The sequence below is a fragment of the Syngnathus floridae genome, chromosome 17 (assembly GCF_059516105.1).
Source record: "Syngnathus floridae isolate MCC-2025c chromosome 17, RoL_Sflo_1.0, whole genome shotgun sequence".
NCBI classification, from domain to species: Eukaryota; Metazoa; Chordata; class Actinopteri; order Syngnathiformes; family Syngnathidae; genus Syngnathus; species Syngnathus floridae.
In genome coordinates, this window is record NC_142429.1 from 10,677,827 (window position 1) to 10,691,751 (window position 13,925).

The window sequence follows — 13,925 nt, forward strand, 5'->3', positions numbered from 1 at the left end:
GAGACGCGCACAACACCTGGAAAAATCCCTCAACCAAATTTCTCTTTCTCACCTTCCCTCCAGCCTGGTTTCTCCCCCTTGGGACTAGATGTTTAAGTGAAAGCCAGTAACTCTGAAAATTGATGTTTGCAAACTTTTGAAATGGATTCAGAGGGGTTAATTGCCTTCATTTTTTTAGTCAAAGAGGAGAAAACTTGAAGGAGTGGTCCTCACAAGAGTTGCGGAGTTGCAACTGCCTGGCTGGAATCAAACCATGAACTACTAAATGTGGGGCAGATGTGCTAACCAAAATGGGTCATAAATAAATGGCAGTGGTGGGATTTGAACCCACGCCTCATGAGAGACTGGAGCCTAAATCCAGCGCCTTAGACCGCTCGGCCACACTACCAGGCATGCTTGAACTTAATTAAATTTGAGGGTGATTAAATTTATTGTGGCGTCTTTAAACTTAACTGGAGCTCGTAGGAGGGAGCACATAACTCCAATTCTGGTCTCCCTTCACTAAGAATGATGTTTCATTAAACAAGGCCGCTCTCTATCGATCTTCAAATCTCGTCTGAAATACATTTGCATTCTTTGACCTTTGACTCCTGAGACAGCATTTTTGTGTTTTTATGTTACTAATTTATTGTTTCAACTTTTAATGTGGGAGTTTCGCTTTATGTACAGCTGCGGTTGTTTTTAAAGTGCTCTATTAATAAAGTTAAGTTTAGTTGAGATGTTTTGGCAATATAACCGCCCCCCCTGAGGGCAATTATAGGTACATTCTGGCCTGGGATGAAGACAAGTTTTATGACTCCTATTTTAAAGGAAACTAAGCATATAAAAGGTATTTATTTTATCGCACTCTTAAAGATTCTCAGATGGCCACTCAAGCTAAGAAACTGACAGCTGCTTTGGCATTGTTCAAAGACAACAGCTTTGTTCAAATGGTCCAGTGAGTGGCAAAAATTATCCTCATGGTCCGATCCAAAAGTCCATTTACAATACTTGGATTCCACAAATTGAATAGTTATGGAGTTGTAAAGCCCAAAATAGGTCTATCAGATAGCAACACTGATCTATTTTAGATTCAGAAACTTCATGTTGGTCAAATACTCGTGTAAACAACTCAACTTCTTCTGCGTGACATAAATAATGGGCCCACTAAACACTAAGCTGTTTGTGTGCATGTATTGGCATGCAAACACATCAATCAAAACCGACAGCCGTGATAATCAGTGTTATGATCTTATTCTGGTCAAAAGACTGAAGCGTGATTGTACATGCAGCAATCATTTTCGGCGGTAATAGTTTGCTATGGGAACAATGACCTCCAATTGACCATCATCAACATTCATTGGGATGTATTTGTCAGTGATGCAATGGAGAGTATTAGCTTGTTGACTGAGAACCATCTCAAAATATGATCGACTACACTTTTGTTAATCACACAGTCTGTCCATCCATTTTCGTAAATGCTGATTAAATAGTGATATTATTTTGAGGAAAAAAAAATCCTAATTCAGTGATTTTACTACAAGTGGTACGCAGGCGCCCTCTATTGGTAGGCCACACTCATTGATTCAACTATTTAATGCTTCTGAACTTTGCCACTATTTCAAGTTTGGAAGCGGAACCCATTTGTGGTTTTAGTTGAATCGAGGGCTGTAAGGTCAATCATGAAGTCCTGTGACATTTCTCAAGTAAAATTCAGCATTAGTTACACTTATCCCCAATGCAATTAGAGAGGTTTTCCAAACCAATTTTTTTTTGGGGCGGCTACCTGACCTATGCCCAACCAATTCACTAGATAGAGACCTCATGCTACGATTGAGTTTAAACGTTATCATTAAATCCGGACAGGCTGAAATTTCTATCACAAGGCCAGACGCCAATGACCGCAAATGGCGCTGCTTGGACTGCTGATGAGTATGTCCACATTAAATCACTGCGTGATGTCTTTTTCATCAGTTACACCTCTGCATGCATACTGATTGAAGCTTCAAATATTATCACAGCATTTAGTCTCTGCAAAGTAAAAATAATGATGGAACCTGAGCCAATATTGCACTTCATAAGGACTATGAAAATATTTCTCACTAAGACTCGTTACTATTAGATGGACATATTTTTCTATTTAGATTAACACAATTAAAAACAAATTTAAATGAATTCATTGAATTTTGGAATGGTTTTATTTAATTGAATTTTAATTTTTTTTTAAAAGTGAACCCATAGGCATCCAAACCGTGTATGGTGGTGTTGTCACAGAGCTGTGACAAACCTTCTTGGTCCTGTCTGCTGTGATTTATATTTTGCTGGCACAATATAAATAATGGGCCTCTATTCTCTCTGTACAACGTGCACGCATGTACACTTCTGTGCATTTGCACAAATTAAAGCTGGCACAGGATCATCCATTCCAGCAATGTCACCCTGTTCTCTTCCTGACTTATTCATGTTTTATGGTAGCAGAGTACAAATTGCTTCCTAGTCACCAGGTCACACATTTTACCTGGGTCACTCTTAATGAACTTTTATATTGCAGCTACAGTATATTGATCATTAGCCAAATTTAGCATTGAGGCTTTTATTCCTATTTATTTATACTGTAAATAAGAGGGATTTTTTTGGGGGGGGGGGGCAATTTCAAGTTGTTGATTAACTGTCTGCTTAAAATGCAAAACGTAATTGAAAAGAGCATAAAGTAGAAGGGTTGGCCCAGTTCCACATTTGTATTACAGGCTTGCAGAGGTCTGCATGACCCTCCGCAGATGTGCTTCCCGATTGCAGGCACAGACATTTCTTCTCGGGCAGATGAGGCTGACAGCCTCGAGACACCTCGATAGGGGAGAAGCCAATAAGTGAGCCAGTTAACAAATTGTTCTCTGGCCAAATGGAAGAGCTGCTGGCTTCTGTCAGATAAAACTTTCGATGGAATTCCATGGACTCAAATAAAATTCATAATCAATATCTCAGCAGTTTCAATGACGCCCTGCAACTTTGTAGTCTTTTAGAAAAGCAATCAACACATTTCTGAACTTTTTGAGAGAGGTACACACATACCAACAATGCTTTTCACGTCCGTGCAATCAAAGTCAGCAAGGCCTGATTCACAGATTTCTCTTGATTGATCTATATTGATCCGCATTGAATGAGCAGGCCCAGGTTTTAGTTCCTACCGAAGAGGAAAAATTCGCTTTGACCTGAGGGACGACATATGACGCCACTCTGATGAACTAATGGAAAAAGATGGCCTCGTGAACAGATAAGGGAACATGGCCCTCAGGCAGTCGAAAGAGATTCACTCTCAGTGCAACCCACCAGTTGTTATGTTGGCAAAATTTTGACCCTGGAAGACATGTCTTCCATTTTCATTTCAGTGGAAACTCGGAGGTTGAACAGCAACTGCTGGTGAAGTGTTCTGATTTCACACAAATTTTCTGATTTCACAAATTTTCCTCAGTTGTTTCAGAAATTTTGTTTTATCATTCTAAGGAATATTAAAAGCAGTTTCCGACAGTAACAATTACTTCAAGCTTTTCAGACTGTCCCAGTTTATCCCAGCATAAAAAAATAAAGCATGTTCATATTTTTTACAAGGTTCCGTACATAATATTTTATTTTGAAGGTCTACTTACAGTTTCTGGTAGAGTGGCTTCAGTGCATCTCGCTAGCTTTACTGTCACAGCAGCCTCAAGCTGGAGAGCAGAAGTGCAGCGCGAAGCGCGCGTGGGTTCCTCCAGTAGTGACGGTCTTCCTCACCGCGGAGTATCCAGAGGTGTGCAACCTGGTGAGTGGACCTGCAACCGACACACAAAAAAAAGATCTCTTCATGGTGTCTTGAATTATATTTCACTGTCATAGGTGCGCTTCTGCACATTGGTTTCCGTGGCTCTTCAATTTATTTGTTGTTGATGTCTGAATGTTTTGCATGCATTCTGGTGGCTTTAAGGAATAGAATGCAATCAAGAAAAAAATTAACTTAATTGCTGTTAGTAGCCCCCCAAGCTTGATGATTCCTGTTCAGCTGCTCCTTTCGGACCTCTGCTGGGACTGTGCCTACATCTGCACTTGACATAATAGCCCCACAAATCAAAGAGGGTCAAAAATGTGTATGAAAGTGATGTATGAGTTATAGCTGGTTATTTTATTTTTATGTGACACACTTGAGTAGAATGGTGGACTGGTGGTTAGTTGATCTGCTTTCAGGGGTCAAATCTCAGGTGAGGACTTTGCATGTTCTCTCGTATGCTCTCGGATGAATGAGAATGGCAGATATTTAATATTTCATGCAAAAACGGTAATGTAATGTAATCATGATGTCATTGCAAAGAATCGGCAAAGAATCTCGTTCACTCCAGGGATGGTCTGTACTGCCATTGTTAAAAATCCATTATTTCTCAGTACTCTGTATAGTCAGATTTTTTTCCCACTTTATTTGCAATCTATTTTTTTGAACATTTTTTTGTTGTGTTGATTCCTCCATTAAATCATCAGAATCGTTTTCAGGCTTTCACAGAGCTTGCTGTGATAATTTGTTGTTGTAGGGCTGCAACTATAACAGGCTTGGTGACCCCTGACCCCAAAGCGGTTCAGTTAATGGCTAGATGAAAACTAAAATGACAATAATAGAAACCTCCAACAGAAAATGAATAAGTTTAATTCTGAGTACTCAAACCTCTGCTGTTTAAGAAAAATATTTCTAATATGTGACCACTTTAGGCACTCTGCAGTCGCATTTTTTCAATCAAATAGTGTTAAAATGTGATGATGGTTTTTCATATTCAAGCATTAATTAGTTAAGTGCAATGATCATTTTAACCATATGGGGGAAATACTGAGACGAAATCAATATGGACTAATTAAAGCATGTAGGGAGAAAGCACTCTTGCATGTCGACATCTTTCATGTGGTAAATATGCAAAAAAAGGGAGAGAAGCATCTGCTGTTTGGCTGGCAACAATCTGCCTGTCATGTAGGCAGGGACCATCTATTGATTGCCTCATGAAAGTCCAAAGAGCCTTTTGCATGCCGACAGACTGCCAGCACCAATTCAGCAGTAACCAGGCCCGGGGAGAGCGTTTAGCAGCCAGTGTTTGAGAGTTAATATTGGAGCCATGTGGAAAATCATGTTCATTTACATACGCATTAATTGGAGTTTGTGGAAAATGATTAGACTAATGGTGACACAAAGTCGGTGTTAATCAACATGGCTCAGAATTGCAATAAGAATTTCGGCGAGCATTATTAGATTTTCAGAAAAGACTTTTTGTCTATTTTTCATTACTTTGCCAGTTATGTTTGCATAAGGAATGTAGAAAAGGAAACTCAGAGCTAGTTTCTTCTACTCAAAAGTGAGTAGGGGCTTGCTGAGTCTTTTATTGACAATATAATCTTTTGCTCCGCTTGGCTTGGCAAAGTCACTCCAGCACAGAAAAGATTTACATTCCCATCACACATGATTTTTTTTTTTTTTGTTTCAGAGAGCAGAATGATCCACTTCAGCCTCCGACAATAGATGTCTAGAAATGTCAATTACTTTTTCACCATAGTGAGTATTGTCTAAAAAGATGCTGCCCAGTCAGATTAAAGTTAAGACTCAGCAAAGGGCTATTAAGAAATGTTGTTCTTTGTGACAATCAGTGCATGAACAGCTTGTTTTTCTGTATGAACATTCTTTTAGTTGTAATTTATGAAAGCATTTGTACTGTTGAGTCACAGGTGTGGCCCTTGCTGTCATGTACGCCATCATTTCTGGCAGAAGCGATAAATGTCTAGTGCCCCCCACACACACCCTCAGTCCTCACTCTATCCATCTCTCATTATTAATATTTGTTGTTGCTGCGTCAACAAAAGCATATCCACCTCTCTCCCGGTTCTCTGCCTTCCGGGGGCCTCCCTACTCGCCTCCATCTTCTAGGAAGCAGCGGCAGATATTTCTCATCTTTTTTCATTCCACCCCCTCTTTAATCTGCCAGCAAGTGATTAAAATGTTCCTGCCGCTACCACAGAGGGACACCGACAGAGACGGCAGCAGCTGAGCCCAGCAGATGCATACTTTTGTTTCATGGGCTTGGACAAAACACGTATACTACAAACAAAGATGTCATTTTCTCTTTCCTGTTTACTACACATCAGTCTTCTGGCATATTAAAAAAAAAAACATTATCACTGCTCAGGGTCGGCAGTAATTATGACTTGGAGTGTAGGCGTCGGATTTTCTTTTGAATAATTAGCATTCCTCATAATATTTTAATTAACATGAGTGTATTTACCAAACCGAACAAATCTGTTGTAACAACATTGTCAGGCTACATGCAAACAAGTAACAATAGCATGGAAATCATCTTTTTTGCCAACAGTTCAATTCAAAAAGGGAATATATGATATATATGAATTTCCCAGTGTACCAAGTGAAATTTGAACATCGTTTTGTCCTAACAAATACGAAGAGAAAATCCAACAGAGATTATGTGTATTTATAAAAATAAAATGAAAAAAATATTAAAAATACAAATATAAAAACTAATAATAATTAACCCAAGACAGAGGTGTGCATTCACACACTGTTCACATAGACTTCCCTCCTGCTTCCGGGCCATACCATTTCCAAAAAGCGAGATCATATCACCATCTCTATAATGCTTCTGACCTCGACTTGGGACGTTTTGAGTCGGTGTGGAGAAAATTGAATACCAAAATATCCAATCATTAAACCAAGTTGTTATTTGCCTGGTTGAATAGGCTGTGAAACTCTTCAGGACCAAGGCCAGGGCCAGGTTATCAACTGTAGAAGAAACTATGCATTTATGGTGGATTCTCACTGTGCAGGGTCATGAAGGTCCCCTAGTGTAATCAATAGCAGTGTCAGCAGGTGGGATGCGGAGGAGAATGCTAACAAGTCTGTGTGTGTTTGTGTGATCGTGCCAGAGCTATGTGCTGGTATTGGTAACACTGGCAGAGGTTTAGCAGCCTTTCATGTGATGATGGATTTTCTCTCAGATCTGGGCTTTTGAGCATATACACGCTTTGCATTAATAAACAAGCATGAGACTAATCTTCATGGGCTTCACGGTGCCTGGAAAAGTAGCATCTAATGCTTTCATCACCTCAAAGATGAATACAGTGTCACCTAAGCTGCCTGCCTGATTTTTGTTCAGTGGTATTTATGAGGCAGCTTTTAGCTTTTCATCTTGAAGAAGGCGCCGGCTTCTTTGTAATAAGGCGGAGGCAAATGCAAAAGTCGCTGCTGTTATTTTGGAAAGCACAAAGAATAAAATGCTCCATCAAAAAACAAATGACTTTTTAAGTCAAATACAGTGATTGATTGACATTTCTCCTAATTATCATTAATCTTACTTGACAGTGAGACCATCTTTATCTAATGCAAGATTTTTGGTGCGTGGAGATCTTGCGATGGAGAGATTACAGCTCGCTTGAAACTGCTGTATGTTTATGAGAAACGTCCATCTTTGTGCACCATTGAAGATTTAATAGATTTAATAACTTGAATTTTTATTCAAGGGAGTTTTTCTTCAGTTTATGCACACAAACAATCTTAATAAAATATTCCAGTTGAAAAAATTGGATTTTAAATTTGGAGTTGGTTGAGATAAAGCTCTGCTTTTCATTTTGCACAGAGGATTCAAAATGAGTGCATTGACCATCTGCTGATGTGTCATTGCTCTCCCAGAGCCTCATCCAAATGGAGGTGTGTACTAGCTTGTCACCTGCTATCTCCTCCCCATTCTTGACACTGTGCCGGGTAACACAAATCTTGATGGATTGACGTGTACGGATGTGCGTTCCTGGAGATGCTGCACGACCTGTGCCACGTCTGCAGGCTCCACATACTTGCACAATTAAATACTAAAATACGTATAGTGTGTACTATTCCAGTAGAGACCAAATGTATAAAATTAAAATTAAGCTAAAGTCACTTTGGTATCAGAAACATCTCATCCTAAATTATTCTCTTCTATTCTCTTAAAATGGGCATAAGCTTTTTCTCCCTGCCATCCGGTTAGTCGATTATTTTTTACATGTCGTTTGATGTTGCATCCTGGCTGGTTCTTCGTTAGGAACTGGCTCAGACCAGATTGAGTCTGGCAGCACAACATGCACTGAAAGCATTAGATAACTTGGACATCTACCTCAGTCCTGGCGCTGTGTTTGTGTGTGTGCGTATGAGAAGAAGACAGAGCGTGGAAGGGGATCAGCAGCATGCAAAATGGTTCTGCACATCAAAGGTTTTGCTATGATACACGCAGAAGCTCAGTGTCTCTGCCAGGAAAGGCCACTGCTGATACGGGGCTATTCGCACACGCGTGTGTGTGTGTGTGTTTAAATGCTCGATCTCTCTTAAGATACTAAAGCTGACACCTTCAAATCCACCCAAGAGCCATCTTCAAGCAGACACTTATTTCTTTTCATCTAAGTGGAGATTATGTCCACGTGTGCTTCACAAGGATGGATTATTTACATACACTTTCTCATAGATTGCTCAATGACATTGTGTTTTGATTTCAGGTTTTTTAGTGAAGCTCCATGAACGTGCAATTTTGTGATGTACTCTCCAGTGATATCATTTTGTTGCTGCAACACAGCATTAGGTGTCGAGTTACACTTTAGTAAATGCGGCCACCTCGCTATCTTTCCTCATGGGTAATTATCAAGATGGGAATTCAGATTTTTTTTTTTTTTTTTGCATACCATTTGAGTACATTAGCATGTCCAATACGCGTATGCACAAGAATGAAATCACGCACATATGCCATCATTTATCTCCAGCGAGACCAATTACCCGTTGATTCAATAACTGGAACTATCACAGCTGTCGGTGGCAGCCACGTGGCCATGGAAGAGTGATTTTATGTCTGTTATACACATATACATACATAGAATCCATTGAACGTTAAATACACAAGGCTGCAGAAGAGTTTGAATCTCTCTGAATAATTATAAAGGTTTCCTATTGTGTGAGAAACAGCAGAATATAATTGCTGGCTAAAATGGTAAAACCAACACATTGATGCCTATCTGAAATAAGAATATTAATTTTAATTATTTAAGAAATTTGTCCTTCTCAAATTCCATCTAAAAAGCAAAATGTGTGTCTGTGCTTCTCTATAATACACATTCAGCCATGTGTGGGCTGTCTAATTAGTGAATGTGTCTGGTCGTGTGTGTTTGTTTGTGTGTACGTGTGTGTGCGTGTGTCAAGGACCCCAGAGGATGCTGTTTTCCTCATTTGTGGTGACAAATAGGCAGCCTTTGGAGAAAGGGCGATGTGCTGTGCTGCAGTTGACCCCTGACATCTCATTTGGACCTGATATATGGCGCAGTCACAGCCTGCTGTTTCCCATCTGATGAAATGACCAGGTAGCGTTCAGTCTGAACAGTGGAGAGCTACTCCAGCACAGCATGACTGACTAGATGTAAGCATGTGACCCGCTCGTCCTAATGCTAGATTGTTTGGCATATTGGATCCACGTCTGCCTGGATTTGATTCTATTACCGATTTCAATTTGGTTTGTGTGGGATGTTTTCATCAGTTGACTTTCCAAATCGGGCGCTGGCCATGGTACTGAACCCCGGTCCTCAACTGACCCCAGGGATAAATTATTTAAGACTGTAGTAGAGAAATTACTTTTATTTTTTATTTTTATTATTTATTTTTTATATTTTATCTTTATTATTTATGTTGAAATTATTTGAAATTATTTCGATTCAATTTTGTTTGTGTGGAATGTTTTCTTCAGTTGACTTTACAAATCGGGCGCTGACCATGGTCCTGAACCCCGGTACTCAACTAGCCCCAGGGATAAATTATTTAAGACTGTAGTGTCAACAGTCTTGGAGAAATGACCTTTATTTTTCATTTTTATTATTTTGATGTATTTTAATGTATTTCAATTTTTTTTAAATTTATTTCAAAATTATTTTATTATTCTGAAAAGGGGTCTAGAAAACGGTTTAAAGTTGAAACCAATAGCAGTCAAATGTTTTGCTTGGCAAAATTGCTACAATGATTCTGATGCCATTATGTTACATAAATTAAAATTATACATGGAGCAAAACATCCAGTGCTTTTCCTTAACATGTACTTTAGAGTTTGCAACACGATAAGCAGTGCTGAAAATGGATGGATGGGTAGTAATAAAATGGCTCTCCAATGCCTGTAGTTTTCTGTACCCATTCTCTTATCCTCCCACTCCCACAGCATTTGACAGTCTTATCATTATTCTTCCTCCAGCTTCACTTGCCTATTCTGCGGCCTGGCTAATCCAAACTTAATCAGAGTATGCATACATCGCCGTGCGAGACTGAGATTGGGAGGATGGAAGAATAAAAGAAGAATGGCTTGCCAGAAATGCATGATTGAGGGGAAGACAGGTCAAGTAAAAATAGGGAAAGCATTGAAAGCACGACACGCCCGAAACAAAGAATCTGACGACCGGAAAAAGAAATATAGATAAATGGGGAGAGATAGTGTCATCCAAAGATAAGTGCGTAAGCAATTTAGTAGGCACGATAGGAGCATTTCTCAGAGCAGATGATGCATGTCTTACGTAAAAAAAAAAAAAAAAAGCAGTATTTAATATGATGTATTTGTAGGTGATTTAGTAATAATTATTATCCTTATCTACTTTTGACAAAAATGAGCCCTGGCTTAAAGCAAAGAAACCTTGCACTCATACACGCTGACAAAATTCTCTTCGGCCGCACAGTATTTGCGATATCTACAAATCTTCTAGCAGAGGTAATAAGCACATGTATCAAAACTATTGCTATTGCTTTTTCTATCAGCCCAAACCAAGAAAGCTGTTTGAGCAGTTCATGCGAGAGAGAACAGTCATCAGTCAAGGTAGCACTTCTACTTATTCAATTAGAGTCCTCATTCAGAGATCGGCTGAGTGGCAAGAGGGACGAGAGTTTATAATTCTAATCAGGCAGCCCAAACAGTGTGATAAATGACTAAATTAAGGGTCTCAGAGTTTGATAAATGTTGTTGATTACAGAGGCCGGTCCAATCAAGGTCTTGGTTTCTCTCAGAAAGACTGGAAAAGAACCGTTTGGGTCGTCAAATGGTAACTAGGGAAGGAACTATTGTCAGACCCAAAATAGGTTGGCGACTTTAATAAAATGGTTTTGGAATATTGATGACTGAGCATGTTTGATTTTTGACTGTATATTCTGTCATCAAATATGACAATTCAAATCAACAGCACGTTTTATTTTGAATCAAAATATGAAATGAAATTGGCAAGTATCGCACGTATTTTGAATATGTAGGTCATCTCATTGTAGTATTGTCTTTGTATTTTTTCAGGTTTAAACAACGAGACAAAGTTGCAGAGATTGAAAATAGAGCGACCCTGTAAGTACAGCAATGCTGGACTCAAACTTTTTTTTTCGTACTGTACAGTTGGACAACGTGAACATTTTGACAATCAAAGTTGTCCCACCAAGTTTAGTCAATCATTTGCTTCCTCTCAATCATGTTTTTCCCCCACTAAAGCAAGGTTTGATTTTTTTATTACCAACTAAAACTGCCAGTTATTTACTGGACATACACAACATACAGTAGTGTATAGTTTCAATTTCAGCTCATGCCATAACTAATAGTTACCACAAGAGGGAGCAAAAATCCTTAAGTTTCCTTGCAGAGGCTTTTGTATTCCTTGCATTTTACATATAGAGAGATCTTATATAAAAATAAGAATACACAACAGCGTTACATGCAGGGAATGAAATTAAATAATTGTGTGTGTGTGTATATATACACATGCACACAAGCATGACTCTGCATTCAGTCTGTGCAATACACACACACACACGCCATAAATCATAGTAATTATGTTATTTGACAATACCGATTATCGGCCAACTGCTTCATTATAATTCCTGTTTGATCACAACATTCTTGCTGAGCGTGAATAACTGGATGTGTGAGTGAACAGCAGGGGGCAGAACACACCTAATTTGGAGAATTTTTCAGTGCAGAGAGAGGGAGAGGGAGAGAGAGAGAGAGCCCACCATGGACTTCATCAGTTAATTAGTTTTTCTTCCTTATTTTTACTCTTAGTCTAGCCATCGGGGAGTTCTCCGTCTTTATGTAAGCGTGTGTGAGTGTGTGTTCATGTGCATGTGTGTGTTTGTAGCTTTCTCTCTCCATCACTGTATCTGTATCAGCAAATTATACTTCAGGGAAATGTTTTTCCTTTAAATAGACTACTCCTCTTCTGGCTCTGAGTTTTTGATCTGTGTTTTGGCACTCATTTCATGGCTTTATATGTCACTACTTCATTTTACATGAGCCAGTTAAAAGTTGTTTGTCAAAAACAAGGAGATTATAAAGTGGGTAAAAATGGCACTCATCATATCCATAACAACTGCGGGAAATGTATGATATTCTGACCTTTTTAGAAAAACAATTAAATGAATTCTGACCTTTAAAAAATGTAAATAAATTTGGAATCCAATCAAATGTTTTCGAAGCATATCACGCGTCTAAAATTGCACACGACTATGGTAAAAATTGCTTTGTGATAAAAATTGCATAATAACAAAAATGGTGGATTCGGATAAATTGAAGATTCAAAGCGCTCTATTTCATCTGCCTCTTGGAGATGACTGTGTGAAATGCTGTGCCTCCACATGGTCGCTACATCTGTTATCATCCTACCAACACACCCTGTGGTTGAAACACAAGCCAGGAATTTACTGTTGCAATCATACCATGGCAAAGAGTTTGATGATATTGGCCAGCCTGATGTATCGAATGGAAATCCATCAGCCAGCTCTCAAGTTATCACACACAGTGGTGAAACCAACACTTAGTCTTTTAGTCATTTCCTCAAGTGGTGTGGCCATCTTAAATAAGCTCTCAAAGCTTTCTTGATTTATTTTTTTTATATAATATCTGAGGAAGCTGCATGTGCAAATTCACATATCTACGAGAGCCTGAGGTTTGAGCTGAAAACAGCAGGACATAAAGAGAGCCGAGGATTTGGCTAGAGCTTGAATGACAACAATGGAGGCTAACAAAAAAACTGGCTTCTGTGTTTTACCATCATTTTGGACCAACTGATTTGGCAACCAAGAGTTTATAGCGTATAATTCCGTATGCTAATGAGCCTTGAGGTGCTACAAATTACAAATGATTGAAAAAAAATGAAATGAGGCAAAGGAAAGGAAAACTGAGATCCTATCGCGGGGAGTAAAAGTCATTCCACAACACAGGATTTTAACAACTCCAAGTTTAAATCCACATTTTCAGCTATGAATGTGTTTTCCTGTGCAGGAAAGGCATCATATAATATTTATGAGGCTAGGAGGGTGAACGCTGAGGTTCATGGCCACTATTTTCTTTTTTTCCCCCTGTCTTGACTGTCAAGCCAGGAACTAGTGTGGGAAATGTAACCCGAGGTGAGAATTAAGAGGTGATATAGAGTATTTTATCCAGGTCAGCTTTTATAAAAGGAGCTTCTAGTGGTATAATGTAGTTTATGACACTTGCCTCACCACTCAGCTGTAATGGTTTCCAAGCCACTACATCAGTGTGTGGTTGGTGCATGTGTAACAAATTAAATATGAGTTTATTCTTTTATATTTAGATACGGTAAGAGAGGTGTTATGAAATTTAAAATGTAAATGCGAGATTCAAAATGACAGCGAGAGAATGTGTTTTGAAAGTTGAATTTAGCAAGCCCGGTGTTTGCACAAACATCGGTGTTAGCCGAGTATTTGTGCTTTGCCGCAGGTGGTGTCTTGCAGGATGGCAAAATTGTAACGTGTATGGATTTTGTCATTTGTAAATTGCTGAAGTCAAATATTGATTGTTGGCTGTGGTTTTAGTGGGCTGCACAAAGATGCTGGCTCTCTTTGCTTTTAGCAAATATTGTTTAGTGATATAAAACTTAACAAAATGAGCTGTA

General features: G+C 38.9%; 1 protein-coding gene, 1 long non-coding RNA gene and 1 other non-coding gene across 3 annotated transcripts in view; 1 reads left to right on the forward strand and 2 right to left on the reverse strand.

Annotated features, from left to right (window-relative positions):
* Positions 1–306: 306 nt before the first annotated feature.
* trnal-uag (transfer RNA leucine (anticodon UAG)) lies at positions 307–388 on the reverse strand. Its single transcript has one exon. It is a non-coding gene; the product is annotated as a tRNA-Leu (tRNA).
* A 1,424-nt stretch (positions 389–1,812) lies between these two features.
* LOC148384470 (uncharacterized) overlaps positions 1,813–13,925 on the reverse strand; it is a 30,788-nt gene continuing 18,675 nt past the window's right edge. Inside the window, exons 2-3 of the long non-coding RNA XR_015853202.1 lie at positions 3,624–3,785; positions 1,813–2,823 (exon numbers count right to left, since the gene is read on the reverse strand). This is a non-coding gene — a long non-coding RNA (uncharacterized LOC148384470). The remainder of the gene's footprint in view (positions 2,824–3,623; positions 3,786–13,925) is intronic.
* rbfox1 (RNA binding fox-1 homolog 1) overlaps positions 3,693–13,925 on the forward strand; it is a 66,966-nt gene continuing 56,733 nt past the window's right edge. Inside the window, exons 1-2 of the mRNA XM_088356701.1 lie at positions 3,693–3,775; positions 11,318–11,365. The gene's annotated coding sequence lies outside the window, so the exon portion shown is untranslated. The remainder of the gene's footprint in view (positions 3,776–11,317; positions 11,366–13,925) is intronic.